This window comes from Odocoileus virginianus, chromosome 10 (assembly GCF_023699985.2).
Source record: "Odocoileus virginianus isolate 20LAN1187 ecotype Illinois chromosome 10, Ovbor_1.2, whole genome shotgun sequence".
Classification (NCBI taxonomy): domain Eukaryota; kingdom Metazoa; phylum Chordata; class Mammalia; order Artiodactyla; family Cervidae; genus Odocoileus; species Odocoileus virginianus.
This window is the reverse complement of record NC_069683.1, coordinates 10,975,336-10,996,831: the sequence shown is the minus strand read 5'-3', so window position 1 is coordinate 10,996,831 and position 21,496 is coordinate 10,975,336.

Below are 21,496 nucleotides of genomic sequence, written 5' to 3'. Positions count from 1 at the left end.
TCACTTGGCAATTTAAATTTAGACTGGGACCATCCCACTGAGGCAGATAGCTCTGTGGATTGAGGGGCAAGGGACAAGGAGGGTGAAGAAGATTCAGGTTCAAGTACCTGGTCTAGAATAAAATCTGAGACTGTAGGGTCCTGGAATTTACTGCATTTCAGCATATGAATGGAAATTGCAGTACAGTTTCCAATAGACCTCAGTTTGGCATCATTTTTTCTAACTCTGAAAGACAAAGATGAAAGAAAGAACTCAGATACAGAATTAGAAACCAAATCTAGGTAGAAAATAGGTAAACAGAGAGTTTTCAGTCAGTAAGTGTTTCCAAGGCTAAAATTCCCTAGTTTTGACTGATTGTTACCTCTTACTTGGTGACCTTATCAATTCATCTGATGCCCAAAATTCTATTTCTCTTTCTCAACCCTGGACTCCCAGATACTAACACAGGATTTTCATTTTGCAGCTTGAAGTTTTACTAAATAAAATACTCAAGGCCTAAATTGTTTTGTCACACTATTGTTGTCACTATTATAACAATATTGGGGTTTGTCTGTATGTTTGGGAAGAGGGTGTTTCTAAAAAGGATACATCTGATTAAGCGCACTGTTTATTTACTTTAGAATCCACATTTTAAAAAACCTGCACACAAAAGGCTTAGAAATGCATCCAAAATGAGAAACTCCAGTCAACTGATTACTCAGCTGGCAAAATGGAAATTTCAAGTTGCATAGACAGCTAATTGTGGCCTGCCTCTGGAATGACAGGTCTATAATTTTTAGTTTTGTGTGCATTGAAAGCCAGTCACCTTGACACTCAGTGCTCCATTATCCACCGACCACCAACCATATGATGATATTCAAGGAGTGACGGGCACTATCCATTATGGATGGTGAAGCACATGGAGTTTTATTTGAATGAAGCTGTCCTGAGAAAAAAAGAAATCCAGGTGTCTACTCCTCCCCATAAGCAACAATGACACTGAAACACCTTTAATTCCAGAGGAGCAACTTCTTTGTTCTTGTATAATAACAGCCATCAGTTTTTCTTGGTATTCATTACCAACTTCCCAAAAGTGCTTTAATGTGTCACGATCCTAGCCTTTTAAAAACAAATTTTGCATTTTAATGTCAAGAGCTCTCCCCATTAAATTATATTATCTTAGAAGAACTTGAAATCTAGTTAAAGCCTGCATCCGAGAGAAAGTTTGTTCTTTGCACTTTTCTTCCCTCCAAGTTATCATTTCAGTTGTTCCAAGGCTTTCACAGGTAGAGGAAATATTGTTGAACTAGGCGCCAGAAGATGAAATTGTAATCCTAGTTATGAATGAATTTTGGCTGTTGACCTTGCAGAAATCTATCACCTCTTTGAGCCTCAAATTAGTAATCTTTAAAATAAAGAGATTGAAACAAATGTTATCTATAGTTTCTTCTATCTGTGCAAGTCTCTGTTTCTATATTAATATTAAGGCCTATATTATTAAAGTCCGAGCCATATAATATTGAAATAATATAACACTCCTTGCTACAAAGAGCAGTGAACTTCATTTGTCAAACAGAGCCATGAAGGTGTATTCAGCTGCAAATAACAGTACCTACTAATTGTGGCATCAACAGAAAAGTCAGCTAATTGTCTTCCCTAAAGGAAATTTGGAGGCATATTGTTCAAGGTTCTGTGCAGTGGCTCAACATTGCTATTAAGGACCTAGGCTCTCTCTGTCTTTGGTGTGGGGTTTTCATCCTTTGATGTCATTTTGTTGTTGTTGTTGTATTTGCTCAGTCGTGTCCAACTCTTTTGCAACCCCATGGACTGTAGCCCTCAAGACTCTTCTGTCCATGAAATTTCCCAGAAAAGAGTACCGGAGTGGGTTGCCATTTCCTTCTCCAGGGGAATCTTTCTGACCCAGGACTCGAACTCAAATCTCCTGTATTGCGGGTGGAGTTTTATCACTGACCACCTGGAAAGCCCTTGATGTCAGTATTAACATGGCTGCAGCAGCTCGAAGCATGCAAGCTTCAACAAAGAGGAACCAGGAAGACATTATACAAGTGATCAAAGCCAAGAGAAAGAAAATTGCTGTGTGACCTCACTGATAAGTAGAATCTTAAAAAGTCACACTTGGCTTCCAATACAGGGGGTGCAGTTTCAATCCCTGGTTGGGAGCTAAGATCCCACATGCAGAGGAGTGCAGCCAAAACTTTTTTAAAAAATTAAAATGAATAAGTAAATAAATAAATCACGCTCAAAGAACCATAGAGTAGAAAGATGGTTGCCAATGACTGGAGGGTAAGGGAAATGGAGAGCTTATTGGTCAAAGGGCACAAATTTTCTGTTATATGTTGATTAAGTTCTGGTGATTACAGTGAATAATACTGTTGTACATTCTTGAATAGGCTAAGAGAATAGATCTTGAGTGTTCTCAACACACACACACTCATCAAAAAGTAACTTGATTGTGATAATCATTTCACAATATACATGTTTATTAAATCATCATGTCATAGACCTTAAAAATATCACATTGTATAGTCTACACACATACAATTTTTATTTATTAACCATACCTCAATAAGGCTAGAAAAAATTTAGTTAAAAAAAATTTAATTAAAAACCATGGCTACAAAAAAAAAATGCCTCCCACAAATTCTTAGCAAGAAAGGGAGAAACTGAAGAGAGGGCTCATCAATGATCAGAAAGCCAAAACCTACCCAAAGGCCTGGTCTGCGGACTAATACATACCATATCCTCCTCTTAGCCCTTAGAACCAGTGGGTGTTACTTTATACGACAAAAGGATTTTATAGATATGATTAAGAATCTTGAGTGGGAGATGATTCTGAATTAACTAGGTGATCTCTGTGTGTAATCACAGGGTCCTTATGAGAGGGAGGAAGAAAGTTTGACACAGAAGAGAAATAGGTCATAGAATGACCGACAGGAAGTTGGAGTGATACGAAGAACGAATCACAAGCCAAGAATGCAAATGGCCTCCAGAAACTAGAAAAGGCAAGGAAATAGATCGTCTCCTAGAGCTGCCAGAAAGAACAGCCCTGCTAACATTTCAACTTTAGTCCAGTGAGACTGACTTTGGACTTTTGGCATCCAGAACTTTAAGAGGATACGTTTGTGGGCTAAGGCACTGAATTTGTGGTAGTTTCTAACAGAAGCAACAGGAAATTCATGCAAGCCCTGAGCATCTGATTGGGCAGATATAGGCCATTCCTTGACACAAGAGAAGCTAAGAGAATAAGTAGCCAGCAAACAGGAAGAAAACAGACATGATCGTATTAGACGTGTTTTGATTCACATCCTGGGCTTGGGTATGTGGCGAGACACAAACTGAAGTTCTGTTATCATGTCAGTAGGGTCTGTCATATCAAAATATGAATTTTGAGATTATTTTTCCACTTTGAGATTATTCAGATATTCAGTCATAATATTTAATAAGTGCCTAGTCACTCAGCTTAAAACTTCAGTGACTTGCAAAGTTCTCCTTTGTCTCACCCCTGCTTATCTTCCCATCCTATCTCCCATCATTCTCTAGGGATCTAGCCTTACTGGTTTTTCAGCTTTTGTTATAAATTAGGCTTTCTTCCTCAAAGTCACCCCAGCAGGCAGTTTGCTTTCCATGAAAATCTCCCTAATTCAACTCAATTCCTACATTTTCACTTAGCTAAGTTCCACTGACTTTTCAACTCTCAATTTACACAGTAATTCTTCAACATCATCTCCCCATCATCTGTCACGAAGTTAGCCTTACTAACTACTAGCAGTAGTGAGCATCTTGAAGTGAAAGTACTAGTCTCACAGTTGTGTCCGATTCTGGGACTCCACTGACTGTAGCCTACCAGGCTCCCCTGTCCATGCAATTCTCCAGGCAAGAATACTGGAGTGGGTAGTCATTCCCTTCTCCAGGAGATTATCCCGACCCAGGGATCAAGCTCCAATCTCCTGCATCGCAGGTAGGTTCTTCACCATCTGAGCCAGCAGGGAGGTCTTATGATTACATAAAAGATGCTCACTTCACTGCTTTTATGTAATCACAAGACTGACAACTACTTCTTTGATGTTGTATCTTCCATTGCCCAGGGTAAACCCTGGTTCTAACAATAAAGGACCATCCTTGAGTCTAGGACAAGAAATTAGGTCAACTCTATTGGCTTGCAAGGGAGCAAAACATAAGGCAACATAATTTTTCCTACTTGTCTCACTGCTATAATCTGAGTATTTGTATTCCCCTAGATTTCATAAGGGAAAAGGAAATGGCAACCCATTCCAGTATTCTTGCTTGGAGAATCCCATGGACAGAGGAGCCTGGAGGGCTGCTGTCCATAGGGTCGCACAGAGTCGGACACGACTGAATCGACTTAGCATGCATGCCTGCATTGGAGAAGGAAATGGCAACCCACTCCAGTGTTCTTGGCTGGAGAATCCCGGGGACAGAGGGGCCTGGTGGGCTGCTGTCTATCGGGTCGCACAGAGTCGGACACGACTAAAGCGACTTAGCAGCAGCAGCAGCAACAGATTTCATAAGTTGGAACCCTAACATCTGATGTGACCGTATTAGGAGGCAGGGCCTTAGAAAGATACTTAGGTCCTGAAGGTGGGGCCCTACTGAGTGGGATCAGTACCTTTGTTAAAGGCCCTAGAAGGCATGCTAGCTGCTGTGAAGTAATAGAAAATACATCAATTGGTCTCTGCCCTTGGTTCATGGCACCAAGCCCTTAAAACCCTGTAATTTCCTAAATGATAAGAGTATTAGAAGCATCTAGAAGAGTATCTTCTCTTCTAATATTTGGTCTTTCCCAGAAAGGGGAATCATGGGAATCTCTGATTTGTAACCAAGTCAGACAGAAGTTGTGGGTGACTTGGGGACCTACCACTTGCCATTGGCATCTTACGTGGGGAGCAGAGGGAGTAGGATGTCTCATGGGACTGAGCCCTTCACCTATGGAGTCTGTGCGAACTCCAGCTAATGTCAGAGTTGAATTGAATTGCAGGACACTCAGCAGGTGTCACAAAAAACTGTTTGGTGTGGGAAAAAAGAATCTATGTGAATGGTCTCAGAGGTGTTGTTAGTATGGTGGTAGCGTGAGAGTTAAGGAGAAACACAAGATGAGTTTTTCTTTTCCATTCCCCTTCCACCACGTGAGGACATATCACTCATTGTGAACCAGGGAGAGGGCCCTGGCCAGAGCAAAACCACGCTGGTGCCTTGATCTGAGGCTTCCAGACTCCAGAACTGTGAAAAATAAATTCATGTTGTTTATAAGCCACACAGTCTTTAGAATTTCATTATAGCATCCCAGGCTGACTAAGACACTTACCATGAAATCCCAGGCTAAGACACTTACCATGAAAGCACTGATGTTTCCATGGTGGGTTGAACATCTCTTAGTTTCAAAGATTTTCTTTGACATATTCTTCATCATAGTCCCCAGCAGCATGTCAATTGTCAAAAAGGAGCCACTTTGAGAGAATATGCTAAGTGAGGTGTTGAAAAATGCTCTCTCAGGACTTCCCTGGTAGCCCAGTGGTTAAGACACCATGTTTCCACTGCAGGGGACTCAGGTTCAATCCCTGGTCAGGGAACTAAGATCCCTCATGCCATCTGATGTGGCCAAAAAGTAGAAAAAGAAAAAAGATAAGGAAGGAAGAGAAAAGAAAAGTGCTCCCTCCACCCACACAGTCAAAGCTCTGTTTGCTTTATTGGCAGCTCCATGCACAGACCTAGGCTCAAAGTGTTCTTTGAAGAAATAATATTTATTGAGTGAAGGCATCAAGCTAAGTGCTGGAGCTATGGAAGTGAACAAGATGGGGGCCTGGTCAGCATGGTGGTCAAACACATAAACTGCACAAGCTTGTGCTTCTTAAAATTTGGTCCACTAACCACTTGCATCAGAAATGCTTGCAGCACTTATTTTAAAAGAATATTCTTGGACCCCACCTTAGACCAATTTAATCAGATTTTCTTTGGGTATAAATGATTTGAGACCAATCAAAGTTGAACAATAAGCTGAAAACAAACATAAGCAGTTCTATTTTTTCCAACTCAAGGAATTTTTTGTTCTCATTTGCTTGCCTCACATAGACACTCACCTGTTTTTCCTCATAGATTTAGCACAATGCTTTGCAAACATTAGCTAGCACATCAGCTAAGCAATTCCAGAATCTTCATCTCTTCCTCTATGCAACCGTAGAACTAACACACAATTTATGCCACAGAATAGCTTGCTCTTGGGGAATTGTGTTTCATCTAATTTCTTACAATTAATGAACAAGTTCTATCAGTTTTAATGGTGTTATCTGAGGCCTACATTTTGACATAAATTATTTATCCTACTAATTTAATGGCAAACAGTCACCAAGGTGAGCTTAAGGCAGTAATTTCACACGTATATTGGTTATAGGTTAATTATTTAGGTGCCACAAGTAGCTTTGTGATAATGAACTCTCCTGGGCAGACCCCATAAAATACATTCCTCAGCTTTTAAAAAAAAAAAAGAGGTTTAATGCTTCAAAGTCTTTCATGCTGAGGTTTATGTAACTTCTGAGTTGGACTGAAATTTTACGGAAGAGACAGGAAATGTTTGTACCAAGAAAAAAGACAGAGACTGGGATGAAGGCAGAAAGAGCAAGCATATTTGCAAATCTTTATATGAAACTTTTGAAAATTAGTAATGCCCTTAGTCAAAGAATTATGAGACTTAAAAAAATAAATGCCCATATTTTACAGCATGTCATATTTTTTAAAGTCTTTTAAATTCTCATTTTTACTATATAACCTTAATATTTATAACATTTTTGAAATTAATTTTTATTGGAGTATAGTTGATTTACAATCTTGTGTTAGTTTTTGCTGTACAGAAAAGTGGATCAGTTTTATATATATAAGAATTTGATACAACAGTGGTTCTCAACAGCTATGATGTCACATCGGAACACTCTGAATCTTCTGCAGGCATGTGCCAAAGTTTGATCACTTAAATTTTTATCTATTACAAAATAGGATATATACAATGAGATCCAAGAGGGATTGAACAGTTTACACAATGTGACATATTACAAGATAAAAGCCCTGAAGAGTAAGTGATGCAGTATTAAGCCACAGCTGTTGAGAAATTACTGAAAAGTTTAAGACATTTTTTTCCTGAGTGCATGAATCATCAGGTTAAACATCTCTCAAATAGTAACACAAGGCTGAAGTGCTACCCAATGAACACAGTGACACTGATAGATATATATTAATGTCTTCAAATATTCTGGCAAAAATTCTATGCTCAAAACCCAAAAGTTGAAAACTGCTGCTATACAGAGTAATAAGGGCTATGGCACAGATATGCACACTATTTAAGGACACAGAAGAGGAACTCATATTCTGTTTGAGTTTGCAGACAGCAGGTTTGATTTGAGTAGTTGAAATCATGGAAGAACATAATGTAACCTATGTGGGTAATTAATTTCTTTTCCCAAATAATCAGGGAAATAGTGAACAGAAAGTTAGATAGTTCCCTTGAGAAGAGAATAGACAATGGGTTGGGGAGGAAAAAGTATTTCTACTCAGATGGTCGAAGATCCATCATCCCATCATTTGACTGTCCACATCATCTCCATCTGTTTTCCCTGCATAGTAATTAGCCATATTTCCTCTTGTCTTCTGAAGCTCAGAGACATATTAGACCAGCAGGCCAACATTTCACCTCTGCAAATCTGACGGCATTTAGGCAATGTGAGAAATGCAAACTTTTCAACCGCTGATCCCACTATAAATCCAAAAACTCTCATATCTGTGTCATTCTCTTGACCCATAATCTTCAGGAAATCCTTTTAGTTCTTCTTCCCTGCTGAGTTCATTATTTTCTCCCTTGTCCCTTTGCTCCATTCAACACTTAGAATGAATCTCAAAACTATTAACTCTCTCCTGGAAAAGCCCAGCCATCCTTCGTGCTTCTATACCAGTCTCTCATATTCACAGGAGTTTCTGTAAAGATCTGATATATTCTCAGTTTTCTGATGAGCAACAGATAAGCTCTGCAGTTTACGTGGTAGCTTTGGGGCATTCTATATTATGCCTCATTTTAGTTTTTTGCTTCTTTGTTTTGTGTTTTGCTCATAGGCATATTCATGTTTTTCAGAAATTGTTTAAAGTTTTCTTAAAAAACAAACTATCATTTCAGTTCTCTGTGTTTTCTAAGACTCTCTCCCTGTGACTTACTGTAGAATTAACTATCTATGTAATTATTTCATCCCCTTAAATAACACCATTGTTTTACCTCCTATATGTTAAATATCTTATAATGGGTGGCAGGATCAAATAAGATTTCAGCATTTATGTAACTTTAGACCTGGAATGAACGTAGTCCTTTGATGAACAGCTATTGGTCCCAGAGGATATGTCCTGCCCAGTTTCTTTGTAGGATTTAAGATCTAATTTCAGCATGAATGATTGGAAAAGTGCCTCCAAAAATAAAACCTTTATTTTTTTATTCTTAATTGATTTATAGGATAACTATGTGTTCAAAATAATAGTAGTAACAATGTATTCGATTATGTATGTTCGTGTATTTATATATGCTTTTATATAAGTGAAATGAATAACAGCAATGATGTAAAGGGTAGGAAGGAGGAATTAGGAACATTTTGTTTTTATAAAGTACTTACACTATATGTGAAGCTATACTGTGTCATTTGAAAGTGGACTTGGATTAGCTGTAATGTATTTTGCAAACTCTAGAGCAACCACTAAAAAAGTTAAAAAAAAAAAAGACTTGATGTGAGAAAATAGAATCATATAAAACTTTCAACTAAAACCACAAAAGGCAGAAAAAGTAGGAAGACAAAACAAGACTAAGGCTAAATGGCAACAAACAGAAAAGAATAGCAAATATGATATTACTCCAACTATATCAATAATCATCTTGAATAGCAAATGTCTAAATACATCAATTAAAAATAGAAATTGTCAGAGTATATTAAAAAATACCTAAATATATGTTGTCTATAAAAATTCCCTTTAAATATAGAAACACATATAGATTAAAATAAATGGTTGGAGAAAGATGTACCACGCTAACACTAATCAAACAAATCACTATACCACAAATGTTCATATAGTCAAAGGTATGGTTTTTCCAGTAGTCATGTTTGGATGTGAGAGTTGGACCCTAAAGAAAGCTGAGCACTGAAGAATTGATGGATTTGAACTGTGGTGTTGGAGAAGACTCTTGAGAGTCCCTTGGACTGCAAGGAGATCCAACCAATCAATCCTTAAGGAAATCAGTCCTGAATATTCATTGGAATGACTGACTCTGAAGCTAAGGCTCCAATATTTTAGCCACCTGATTCATTGGAAAAGACCCTGATGCTGGGAAAGATTGAAGGCAGGAGAAGGAGATGACAGAGGATGAGATGGTGGGATGGCATCACTGACTCGATGGACATGAATTTGAGCAAGCTCTGGGAGTTGGTGATTGACAGGGAAGCCTGGTGTGCTGTAGTCCATGGGGTCGCAAAGAGTCAGGCACGACTGAGTGACTGAACTGAACTGACCACCAATCAAAAGAAAGCAGGAATAACTAGCAATTTTAGCTAGAGAAAACTTCAGAGCAAGGAAGATTATCATGGATAAAGAAAAGCATTAGATATTGATAGCAAAGGTCATTATTACAAGAAGACATAACAACCCTTAATATGTATGTGCCTGACAACAGAACATCGAAATACATGAGGCAAAAATTGATAGAACTACAAAGAGAAATAGATGAATTCACTGTTATATAGCTGAGACTTCAACCCTCTTCTATTGGAAACGGAAAGATTCAACAGGAAAAAAATCAGTAAGGACATAGTTAAACTCAACAGCTCCATCAATCAACAGGGTATAATTAATAACTCTAGACTATTTTATGTAACAGCAGAATACAGATTTTTCTCAAACTCTCACAGAACATTCAACAAAGTAAACCACATTCTGGGTCAGAAAACACATCTCAACAAATTTAAAGGAAAGAGAAATCATGCAATTTGTACTCTTAGACAGCAATAGAATTAGACTAGAAGTCAATAACAGGAAGATAGCTGAAGAATTTCAAAGTATTTGCAGATTAAACAACAGACTTCTAATCACACATGCCAAAGAAGAAATCTCAACAAAATTTAGAAAGATATTTTTTACTAAGTGCAAAAGTAAAACTTATTAAAGGTTATGTGGAATACAAAGTTTAAACAGACATTTAAAGCATTAAACCTCTATGTTAAAAAGGTAGAAAGATCTAAAATCAATAATAACCTTTCATCATAGGACACTAGATAAAGAAGAGTGAAATAAATCGAAAGTAAAAGAAAAAAAGAAATAACAAAACTTAGAACATAAATCAGTTGAAAAATGGAAAACATTAAAACAAAAGGCTGGCTTTTTGAAAATATTAATAAAATTGCTGAGCCTCTAGACAAGCCAACTAAGAAAAAAGACTCAAATTGCTACTGTCAGGATGAAAGACAAAACATTAATACAGAACCTATGGATATTAAAATGGTAAAAAAAAATAAACAATTCTATGCCCATAAGACTCACTCCATGAAAGACACAATCTGCAAAAATTCATACTCAGAAGAAATAAACTATCTGAATAATCCTTTATCTATTAAAAAATTAAGTCAATTGTCAATCATTCAATCCAATAATCATGCTCCTTAGTATTTACCGAAAGGTATTTTTTACACAGACTTACATGTCCACATGAAAACCTGCACATAGTTGTCTGTAACAGTTCTGTTCCTAATTGCCAAAAGTTGGAAGCAATCAAGATGTCCTTCAGTTCCATCCTTCCAGATGATGGGCCATTATTTGAAACCTAAAGAAAAAAAGAGCTACCAAGCCATGAAAAGACAAGGAAGAAACTTAAATGCATAATTCCAACTGTATGACCTTCTGGAAAAGGCAAAACTATGGAGACGATAAAAGATGAGCGGTTGCCAGCAGGTGGGAGGAAGGAAAGGATGCTCAGGCAGAACACAGAGGATCTGGGGACAGTGAAACTAACCTTTGTTACACTACAGTGGTGGGTACACACCATTATGCATTTTTCGAAATCCATAGAATGTATGACATCAAGAGTTAACCTCGATGTCAATCAGGGAGGCTGAGCGATAACGAAGCGTGAGGGTGCATTTATTGTAATGAATGTAGCACTCTAGTATGGATGTTGATAGTGAGGGAAGTTGTGCGCTGTAGAAACAGCAGGTATACGAGAACTCTGTGTGTTTTCTGCTCAATTTTGTTGTGAACCTAAAAAATAAACTTCATTAATTTGGGGAGCAGGGCAGGGAAAGTAAATGACTCATCCAAGGTCACAGAACCAGGGTGAATACTTGAAGCCAGAGCCCCTGGTTTTCAGCCCAACATTTTCCCTTTCCACCAGGCTCCCATTCTTCTACCAGATTTTATTTTTATTTCTTACCTTCAAAAAAATAGAGAAAATACTTACTTGTCATGTGCTCGCTTCTTTACAGAACTAACTTACTCCTTCATAATTTCCCAAACATTCCTCCAGTTACATCCTGATTAAAGTGGTGTCTATTATTTGTAATGAGAAAATGGGGATTGGACTCATTTGTACTTCAGAATTTTCCTAAGGCTGCACCTTAGCTTTTCAGGAGTGTACAGTTCAAATACCTCTTTTCTCCTTTCAGAGTATCTGATATTTCTTCTCAGGTGCACACATTGCCTTCTGAAGCTTCAAGTAGATCATTCCCATACCAAGAGTTGTTCAGTGTCATAAATTTTAATTTCTTGATTATCTGTTCAAGCATAATCTGTATTTCATTAGTATTACTTATTTCTCCCTAGAGAAAACTCCAGACATCTTACATCTGTTTCTCATAGTCTGATATAAATAATGATGATAAACTGTACATACAAAAAGACAGTGTACTGTTTCACAATATTTTCTACTATAAGTCTTGTCAATTCAAACTCTCTTTTATTGAAGTTAACATTCTATTTTTTATAATCTTACTTGCAGCAGGCATAGTAGACAAATATTGTGAATGGGCATTATTTCCTACCTTTCATATCCAGCATCTGCAGACTGTTTATCCTCCATCAGGAAGTTAGCTAATATAAATGTCTAGTGATTTGGATAGAGTTCTCCAGAATTCTTTCAACTGAGATTTGAAGAATTAAACTAACCTCTACCTTAAGGCTGGGGCATTATTATGCTGAAACTTGAGATAATGGGCTAAATAGAAATCCTGTCACTTAACATCCTTCTGAACCTAAACACAAAAGGAAGAAATTTGGAGTTGAATTAATATTTCGCTTTCAAAAACGAAGTAAAACACATTTGGAATAATTCCCTTTGAGAAATATGATCTGTATGATTTCACTGTGTGCTTTACAGTTGCAGTTTGTAGGAATATGGAGAAAGGGGAGAGGAAATACAAAAGAAAACAAAGAAGAATTTTGTTTGTTTTTAGTCCTCTCAGAAATTATTAGTTTGATCATAAAGCATAATAGGATCATGAAACAATCTGAAGGAGTATATTAAGGAAAAAAAGATGAGCAGAGAAAGTCCTGAGGACTGGTCAGTGGTGTATACTAGCCCTTTGTTTCCCGGGACTCAGCAAACCTGGAGAAAATCGTAATTTGCCTTGGTTTAAGGAAGGTAAGAGTAGATGAAAGGTTTAGGGTTTGTTTTGCTTTGACTTGTCTTGTTTTGTTAAGAGGGTATAGAATAAGGTGGTTCATCAGATATAGCACCCAATCTAGAATTAAAATTGCTTCATTCATTCATTCAACAAAATGTCTATTTGAGGAAATGGCAATTAAGCTGAGATCTACAGGATGGAAAGCAAAAGTAAAAGACTTCTAGGTAAAGGAAGCACCACATGTGAAGGCTTCCAGGTATAAACAGTTTTGAGAAGGGCAAAGATCAATGCACTTACAGGATAAAGTCTAAACAGAAAATTGGCATGAGATGTGGTTAGAAATACAAACAGCAGCCTTTGCAGGTAAGGTCTTGAAAGGCTTTACAAGGAGTTTGAATAATTGTCTTAGACCCACTAAAGGGCATTCAATGATGGGGGGCTAACAATACATACTTTTTAGGTTAAACTTTGTATAATAAATAGATTAGAACAGTGGTTCTCAGTAGAGGGTGATTTAGTCCAGAAGGGACAACTGGCAGTGTGTGCAGACATTTCTGGTGGTCATAACTGAGGAGGGAAAGGGGAGACCACCTCTAGTATCTAGTGGGTGGAGACCAAGCATCTGCCAAACATTCTGTTATGCATAGGACGGCTCCTCCACCCCCAACTCCCACAATTCACGACAAAACATTGTCTGGCCTAAAAGGTGCATGGTGCTGAGATTGAAAAACGTCAGGCTCAAGGAGGCAACCAAAAATACAGGAAAATTAAGTTAAACTACTGTTGCATCAGTAGCTTCTGTAAGAGATGATGATGTTTACTCAAATGGAGAGTAGTGAAATGGAGGCAATCAGATGGATTCCAGATACAGTTTAGAGAGAAACTGATGGAACTAGACTTCAGTTTTTGGTAACTGCAGACTCGATCATTTAAATCATCACTGAAGACTACTAATAAAGGTGGAATACATGGCTTTTAAAAAAAGTCTTTTCAAGATAATTAAACAGCTAACAAATCAGTGAGACATCAATACATCAAACTTAGTCAATAGATTAAGATCCAATGTTTGGATCATATGCTACATTCAAGACACCAGCAAATCAAAAGAAAAGAAATGATAATGTTTTGGATCATAAGAGGGACCCAGTTATGTCCTTGGGGAAAAAAAAAAAAAAACAAAGCAAAACGAAATAAAACAAAACAAACACATTACAGTAAGAGAACAGCAAGAAAGATAATGAAGCCTGGGGAGGCGGGGGGCGAGTAAAAGACGATCAAATATTCAAAAGTACGTTGGCTCCGACCTTGTGCACAGCATGAGTCCTAGCATAACTAACAAGGTTAACACTTCGTATTAAATAACAAAGGTTTGTGTTTCAGAAATTAGTTTCTATGACAAATATGTATAATCAGAAATAACTTCCCTGATTTAAGAAAGTTATAGATGGTGTCTGAGTGCAGCGTATGATCCAAACTGTGGTTTCATGTCACGGAACTCAGCTAGTAGCCGAAATGACACTTGTAACATTTTGCATACCTTAGTAAAGCCAGTAGTGATAATTTAGCCTTTCAAAGCCACTTACATACTGGATAGTTCTATACTGAAGTAGTGATGAATGAGTCCTAGTTTGATTGTGATAATTTCCTAGAATCTGAGACCACTGTTTGGGAATTATCTGATATAAAGCTAATCCTATATTTTATCATTCAGTGGACATGAACTTGGGCAAACTCCGGGAGATGGTGAGGGACAGGGAAGCCTGGCATACTGCAGTCCACGGGGTCATGAAGAGTCGAACACAACTTGGCAACTGAGCAGCAACGTATTTGATCAAGTTGTCTGATACAAACATTCTGTCTTCATTCTGTGTCATCATCAAGGCACTGTCAACTAGTAAAATCTCAGTATAAACTCTGAAAACACAAAGCTAAAGGCATAATAAGTGGATTAAATTAGAATTATGCAGCAATTTATACTCAGTACATTTTAATATTTTCAAGCATGATACTACATTAATATTAGAAAAATGCTGATACAAATTGCTGTGTTTTGGAATGTAATTCTCCATTTCAGATGCTATTCCATGGTTGGGGGCTTTGTTGTTACTTTTTTTTTTTTAATTGTAAGTTCATACAGTTCTTTTACTTTTTAAACTATGTAATGTGATACATAATTTTTATTTTCTAAAAAAGGTATAAAAATAAACTCAGAATTTTTCTTAATATCTTCTTATAAAATTGATGGAGATAGTATGGATTTAGAGCATAGATTTGGGTTTTGGTCTTGATTTTTCTTATGATCTACATGACTTTCAATTTATTATTTTATTTCTCTGGCATTCAGTTTTCTTGCCTGAAAATTGGAAAAAAAATATTTCAAAGAGTTCTGGTGAGGATTAATGACATTATTATCATTAATGTTTATGATAAAAAGGTCAACTAGAATGTAGGCCCTCAAAGAATAGCCATTTTCTCTGCTTTTTCCTTGGGTACGTTGTAAACTACTTTCTAAGAATTTATTTAATTCCTTAATGTTTGGAACAATGTGGGATATTCAGGGTTTACTAAATTCTCATTAAGGTGAAATATCCAATAGAAATTTTGGAAGTGAACTGAGATTTTTTTTTCTTATTCATTCCTTTGGTTTCTTAAATACTTCCATGCTTTTGCTTGAGGGATACCTTTTAAAATAAACTTCTTACTTAAAAAAATATGTTTATTTATTTATTAGGTCACACTGGGTCTTAGTTGCAGCATGCAAGATCTTCAGTTACAGCATGTGAGCTCTTAATTGTGACATGTAGGATCTAGTTCCCTGACCAAGGATCAAACCACAGCCCCCTGCATTAGGAGCACACAGTCTTAGCCACTGGACCACCAGGGAACTTCCATTAACTTTTTACTTAAATACTGTAGGACTGGGTTAGATAGCTGTGCCTTGTGTTCCCAAAAAGCCTCTAATGTATCTCCATTATAATATTTATCAAGAGGTTTTATAATTATCTATGAATTGGTAGTACTTTTTACTAAACTATGAAGTCTTTGTAACAGTATTATTCATTTTTCTTATATCCCTAGAATTTTGCAGAGTACCTGACATGTAGGAGTTTCCAGAAACATTTATTAAATAAAAATATGAATGAACTTATGGTTCAGCATTTGAATCTAGCATTGTATATATCATCATCTCTCCCTTCAAAGTTAAAACATCGAAGGAGGGAAATCCACAATAGAGAGTTTTTAAGCACTTGTTCTTATCTCCTTCTATTTAAAAAACAATTGACAACAATGAGGCATACTTAATACATTTTATGATGTAAAGAATATAGTGATAAAAGTATAAAAGATTTTAAATTAAAAAGCAGAGTTTATAATAAGAATACTAGGAACATCACTCATTATCAGAGAAATGCAAATCAAAACCACAATGAGGTACCATTACACGCCAGTCAGAATGGCTGCTATCCAAAAGTCTACAAGCAATAATGCTGGAGAGGGTGTGGAGAAAAGGGAACCCTCTTACACTGTTGGTGGGAATGCAAACTAGTACACCACTATGGAGAACAGTGTGGAGATTCCTTAAAAAACTGGAAATAGAACTGCCATATGACCCAGCAATCCCACTGCTGGGCATACACACCAAGGAAACCAGAACTGAAAGAGACACGTGCACCCCAATGTTCATCGCAGCACTGCTTATAATAGCCAGGACATGGAAGCAACCTAGATGCCCATCAGCAGACGAACAGATAAGGAAGCTGTGGTACATATACACCATGGAATATTACTCAGCCATTAAAAAGAATTCATTTGAATCGATTCTAATGAAATGAATGAAACTGGAGCCCATTATACAGAGTGAAGTAAACCAGAAAGATAAACACCAATACAGTATACTAACGCCTATATATGGAATTTAAAAAGATGGTAACAGTAACCCTATATGCAAGACAGAAAAAGAGACACAGATGTATAGTACAGACTTTTGGACTCTGGGAGAAGGCGAGGGTGGGATGATCTGAGAGAATAGCACTGAAACAAGTATATTATCAAGTGTGAAACAGATCGCCAGTCCAAGTTGGATGCATGAGACAAGTGCTCAGGGCTGGTGCACTGGGAAGACCCAGAGGATTGGGATGGGGAGGGTGGCGGGAGGGGAGGATCAGGATGGGGAACACATGTAAATCCATGGCTGATTCATGTCAATGTATGGCAAAAACCACTTCAATATTGTAAAGTAATTAGCCTCCAACTAATAAAAATAAATGAAAAAAAAAGAATACTAAGATCATAGAATTAAGCATGAGTACAATGTATTAATAAAGATAGTCAGAAATGTCCCAATATCAATCAGACTCCAATAGAAAAAGAGAATCTCCCCTGAGGATTTCAAACAAGAGAATTTCAAGGCAGGGAATTTTTTTCTACTGGTGACAAAGGAGCTGAAAAGCCAAAGAGGGAACAATGAAGTAACCCAGAAATTTACAACAACCAGGAATGTCCACTCCATGGCCCTTGGCCAGAGAGACAAGGGCCAGGGAGCTCAGAAACAGAACCGAGGGGCTGAAATCTCTTGTTGGAATTAGGATCCGTGTGGGGTTTGTCATGTGGAAGCTGGAACCATCAGGGAGATACAGCTGCTTCTGGAGGTACCACCCAGACAGAGAGGGGTGGGGGGAGAAGCTCCCTAGCTTCTCCCCTCCTCCCACCACCCACCTCCACCCAGTGGCTCCCATTAGGCAAAGCCAGCTGACGTGGGAGCCTGGGAAACTCTGGCTGCAAGTGATCTAAGAATCCTTACCTCCAAGGAGAGGATTACCTCCAGAACGAAGTAGATAATTTAGGGAAAAAATAGAAGTATGCTTTGGCATAAAGCCCATACTTCAACCTCTATCAGCTTACCAAACTGGTCTTCAGTTTCGTGTTTGATATTGCAATAAGCACAGATGTTTAATGTCTAAATGACTGCTTAAAGAGCTTCCCATCTTCCTCGCTCCAATCAGAGGAGTATTTACAACGAAGTCATTGATTCTCAAAGCTCAGGACCCCACCCTTGCTCCTCTTTTCTAGTGCCCTGGAGAAGAGCTTAACTATTTTTAAAAATTTATAATTGTATATTCTTTTTGAAAACAGATGATCCAAAATGTTGTATAAGCATCTTGCCCCTTACATAAAATCTGCCTCTTCCTGTCTGCAGTTCTCCCCCTCCTCTTAGATCTAAGTTAGCTTCCTTTCTCAAGTTTCCTTCTGTAACTCTTAGTCCAACAAATGAAACCAGGACCCTGGATCAGATGAGCATGGGAAATTCTAATTCCATTCAGCAAGGTGGAAAAAAAAGTTATTCTGCTTATGGAAATTTTCTTTACAATAAGAATCACAAACTCAAATTCTTCCAGGGATCTAAGCAAGTAACCAATGAAAAAGGATCAGTAAGGGCTAGACTAGCCTCTGTGGCTCATGCACAGGTTGAAAGGAGCAATTGTTCCTTAGCTCCAGCCAACAGTTACGTGAAATTGAGCTGACTATATCCAGATCGTCTCCTTCTTTTCTTTTCAAGAGAAACTGAAAATATAATTTCTTTTTCCCAGTTAAACTGTGAACTCTTTTGATTTTTAAATGTACACTGAAAAAACTTGAATACACTGCCGAGCAAAACAAATCACATTCAAGTGGGATATGGAGCCCTCAGGCTGCCAGCTTATGGCACTAGTTTTATAGGAAATATGCATAACTTGAGAAACTTAGAACCAATCTTTGCAAAAATCTGATTCTGAATCAAGAGAAAGAAAAGGATATCACTACCCCAAGAAGTCTGTCTGAGCTCTAGAATAGGTTATTATTTATTGTAGTAAAAATACAGATTTAACAGAATCAGTTTAGTGTCAAACATATTACTGGATCTGGTATATGTAAGTGAGAGAAAAGTGAAAGTCGCTCAGTCATGTCCAACTCTTTGTGAGCCCATGGACTGTATAGTCCGTGGAATTCTCCATAATAAGTGAGAGAGATGGGGCCAAAAAATCGAGAGGCCAACTGATATACAACTAAACAGAATTCTGGTGATAAAACACCTAACAGATATTGAGTACTTACTATGTGCCTGCCATGGTGCTCAGTATTTTGTCAATCACATAGTCAGTCAACAAATGTGTTCAGCGACACACAGTTCTATGTACTGGGATAAAGCATTGACAAGACAGAGGAGGCTGTTTTCCAGAAACTTAGAGCCCAGAAAAGGACAAGAGTAAATAAATGTGTAAGAAAGAGACCTGTAGGATGATTACAAGTGTTCTGTGATATAACAAAGAAATGAGAAATAAAGAGAAAGTGACTACAGGATGGGAGATAGGAGTTTTCAAAACTGGCCCAGAAAAACTTTACTTTGGATAAAGGCATGACTTATGAGAAGAAGGCTGTCATGAAGCAAAAATTGTGAAGGTTGTTCCAAGCATACAGAAGAGCAAACGCTGAAGATCCTGTAATGGCTACAAGTCTGGCATAACTGAGGGATGACAAGTAGGCCAATGTGAGTATAGCAAGGAAAGAGTGAAAGAAGGTGAGCTCAAGCCCACATGGCACTGTAGACCATGATCAAGAAGTTGGATACCCATCTACGATGCAAGGAGGCCACTGTGGGTTTTCAGCAGTGCTGGAGGATGTTTTGATGTAAGCATTAAGGTCAGTCTGGTTGGTCCACGAAGGATGATGTATTGATGTGAAAGCGGAGCTTATGGAGGGCTGGATTAGACTGTAGCAGTGCCGAGAGTGAGATACTGGAAGATTTTTAAAATCTATTTCTTTATTTTTAATGGATTGAAGGTAAGACCTAAACCAAAAATGATATCTTGGTTTGGCGCTGACAGGAGCTGCACTGGCCACTGCCACTAAAACCTTTAGCAACCACAGTCGACCATCCATCTTCCCACCAGCATCATTCCCACGCCCTGTTACTCTCAGTCATAGCTAACGTTACGCTAGATCATTAGGTCTTTATGGAGTCAATACAGTATTACTCTTTACAGCCAGAATGGAAGTATTCTAATATAATAAAATCTGATAACAGGGCCTCCCTGGCGGCTCCGTTGTAAAGAATCAGCCTGCCAACGCAGGAGACACGGATTTGATCCTGATCCTGGAAGATCCCACATGGCACAGAGCAACTAAGCTCCTCTCCACAATCACAGTAGCTCAGCTAGTTGCAGCTAGAGAAAAGCCCACACAGTGATAAGGGCACAAGCACAGCCAAAATACATTAATAAAATGTTTTAAAAATTATTTTTAAAATCATTATTAAAAAAATAAATAAACAAAAGCAATAAAAACTGATACAGCCATACCAGGCGATTGATACCAGCTAAATATCCATCTGAGACTAAGAAGTTCTAAATTGGTCCTGTTGGACATGGACAACATTGGTAGTTTCTGGCCAGGGGAATGAGACGAGCAAGGTCGAGTTCCCAGAAGGTTCAACTGGCAGCAGTGTGCAGGATGAGTTAGAGAGTGGAGGGAAAAGGTGGAGGCAGGGAGCAGTTACCAGGTTATTCCACAAGAGGCACAAGATCAAGGGAGTAGAACCCTTAAATTCCCCAAGGATTTTGTTGTGAAAATTAGATCCTGCCTTGATAGGAGGAAGGTAATATAATCCCTTCTCCCCTTTAAATTGATTTGTTGGAGCTTGGTTTTGTTGCTGAAGGTCGCCGGTGAATACTTTTTCTCACCCACATGCCCTGTGGGTGAATGATAGAATTACCATTCCAGCTTCTTCTTTCTCCAAGGGATGAACTTTAGAACTCTATGGTATGAAGTGGGTTGGATTAGGCACAAATGCCTGAGATAACTTGGTACTTTCCAGAGATAGAATCTCTCTATGAATCTTTAACACATTGGCTAAATTGGGAAAAAAGGAGAGATTCACACTCACAGGAAAAATATTCAAAAATCCTTGAAAATAACCCTAGAACATATCTTTGCTTATTTATGACTGTCAGAATAGATATAAAAATTGAGGGAAAGAGAAAGAGAGAGAGAATAAAATAGTAACAATAGAATAATTGGTGAATTTTGGTGAGTATATGAACTATCACTGTACTATTTTGCAAATTTTCTGTAGGTTTAAAATGCTTCAAAATAAACATTGGGGGAAATACTTTGCTAGTTTGCTACTTGTTCTTTCTGGGAACTAACTGACCTTTGATTTTTAGTAGTGATGATTTTAATGAGTCACTTTATTTTCACTCTTGGAAAAGTCTCTCTATGGTTTAAATGACAAAGTGAATTCCATTTTTCCAAATAAAGGGATCAAGATCTTAAATATTTCCTAAAGTACAATTGTCTTTTTCTTCTTGTTTTAATTTCCCTAATTATCATTATAAAAGCAAGGGACCATTTGTATGGCTACAGATTTTCCTAGGAGGAAAACTCTATATTTCCCTCTCTGCCGTTTAATACCTATTCAAGTTCACACAGAAAGTACTCAACCCAATAACTAAATGTTGTGCCTTATCTATTTATAACGTTTGCTTGAGTCTGATAGTTTTGAAAATGTCTGGTGGTTTGAACAAATGTGATATAATATTTAAGAATGTCAGAGCAGACTAAATTTTACAGTTGGCCCTCTATATCCACAGGTTCTGGATCTGCAGATATGTAGGACCAATTATACCCTGCCAGCTGATGTAAAGGACTTGAGATCTATGGATTTTGATGTCCACGAGGGTACTGGAACCAATCCACTGTGGCTACTGAGGGACAACTATATTTATTTTTCAGTCCATCTCATCAAAAATACAAAAAAGTTTGAATCTCCATAGCTTCTATAAAGTAGAACAAATTCCAGTGTAACTCCAATTATT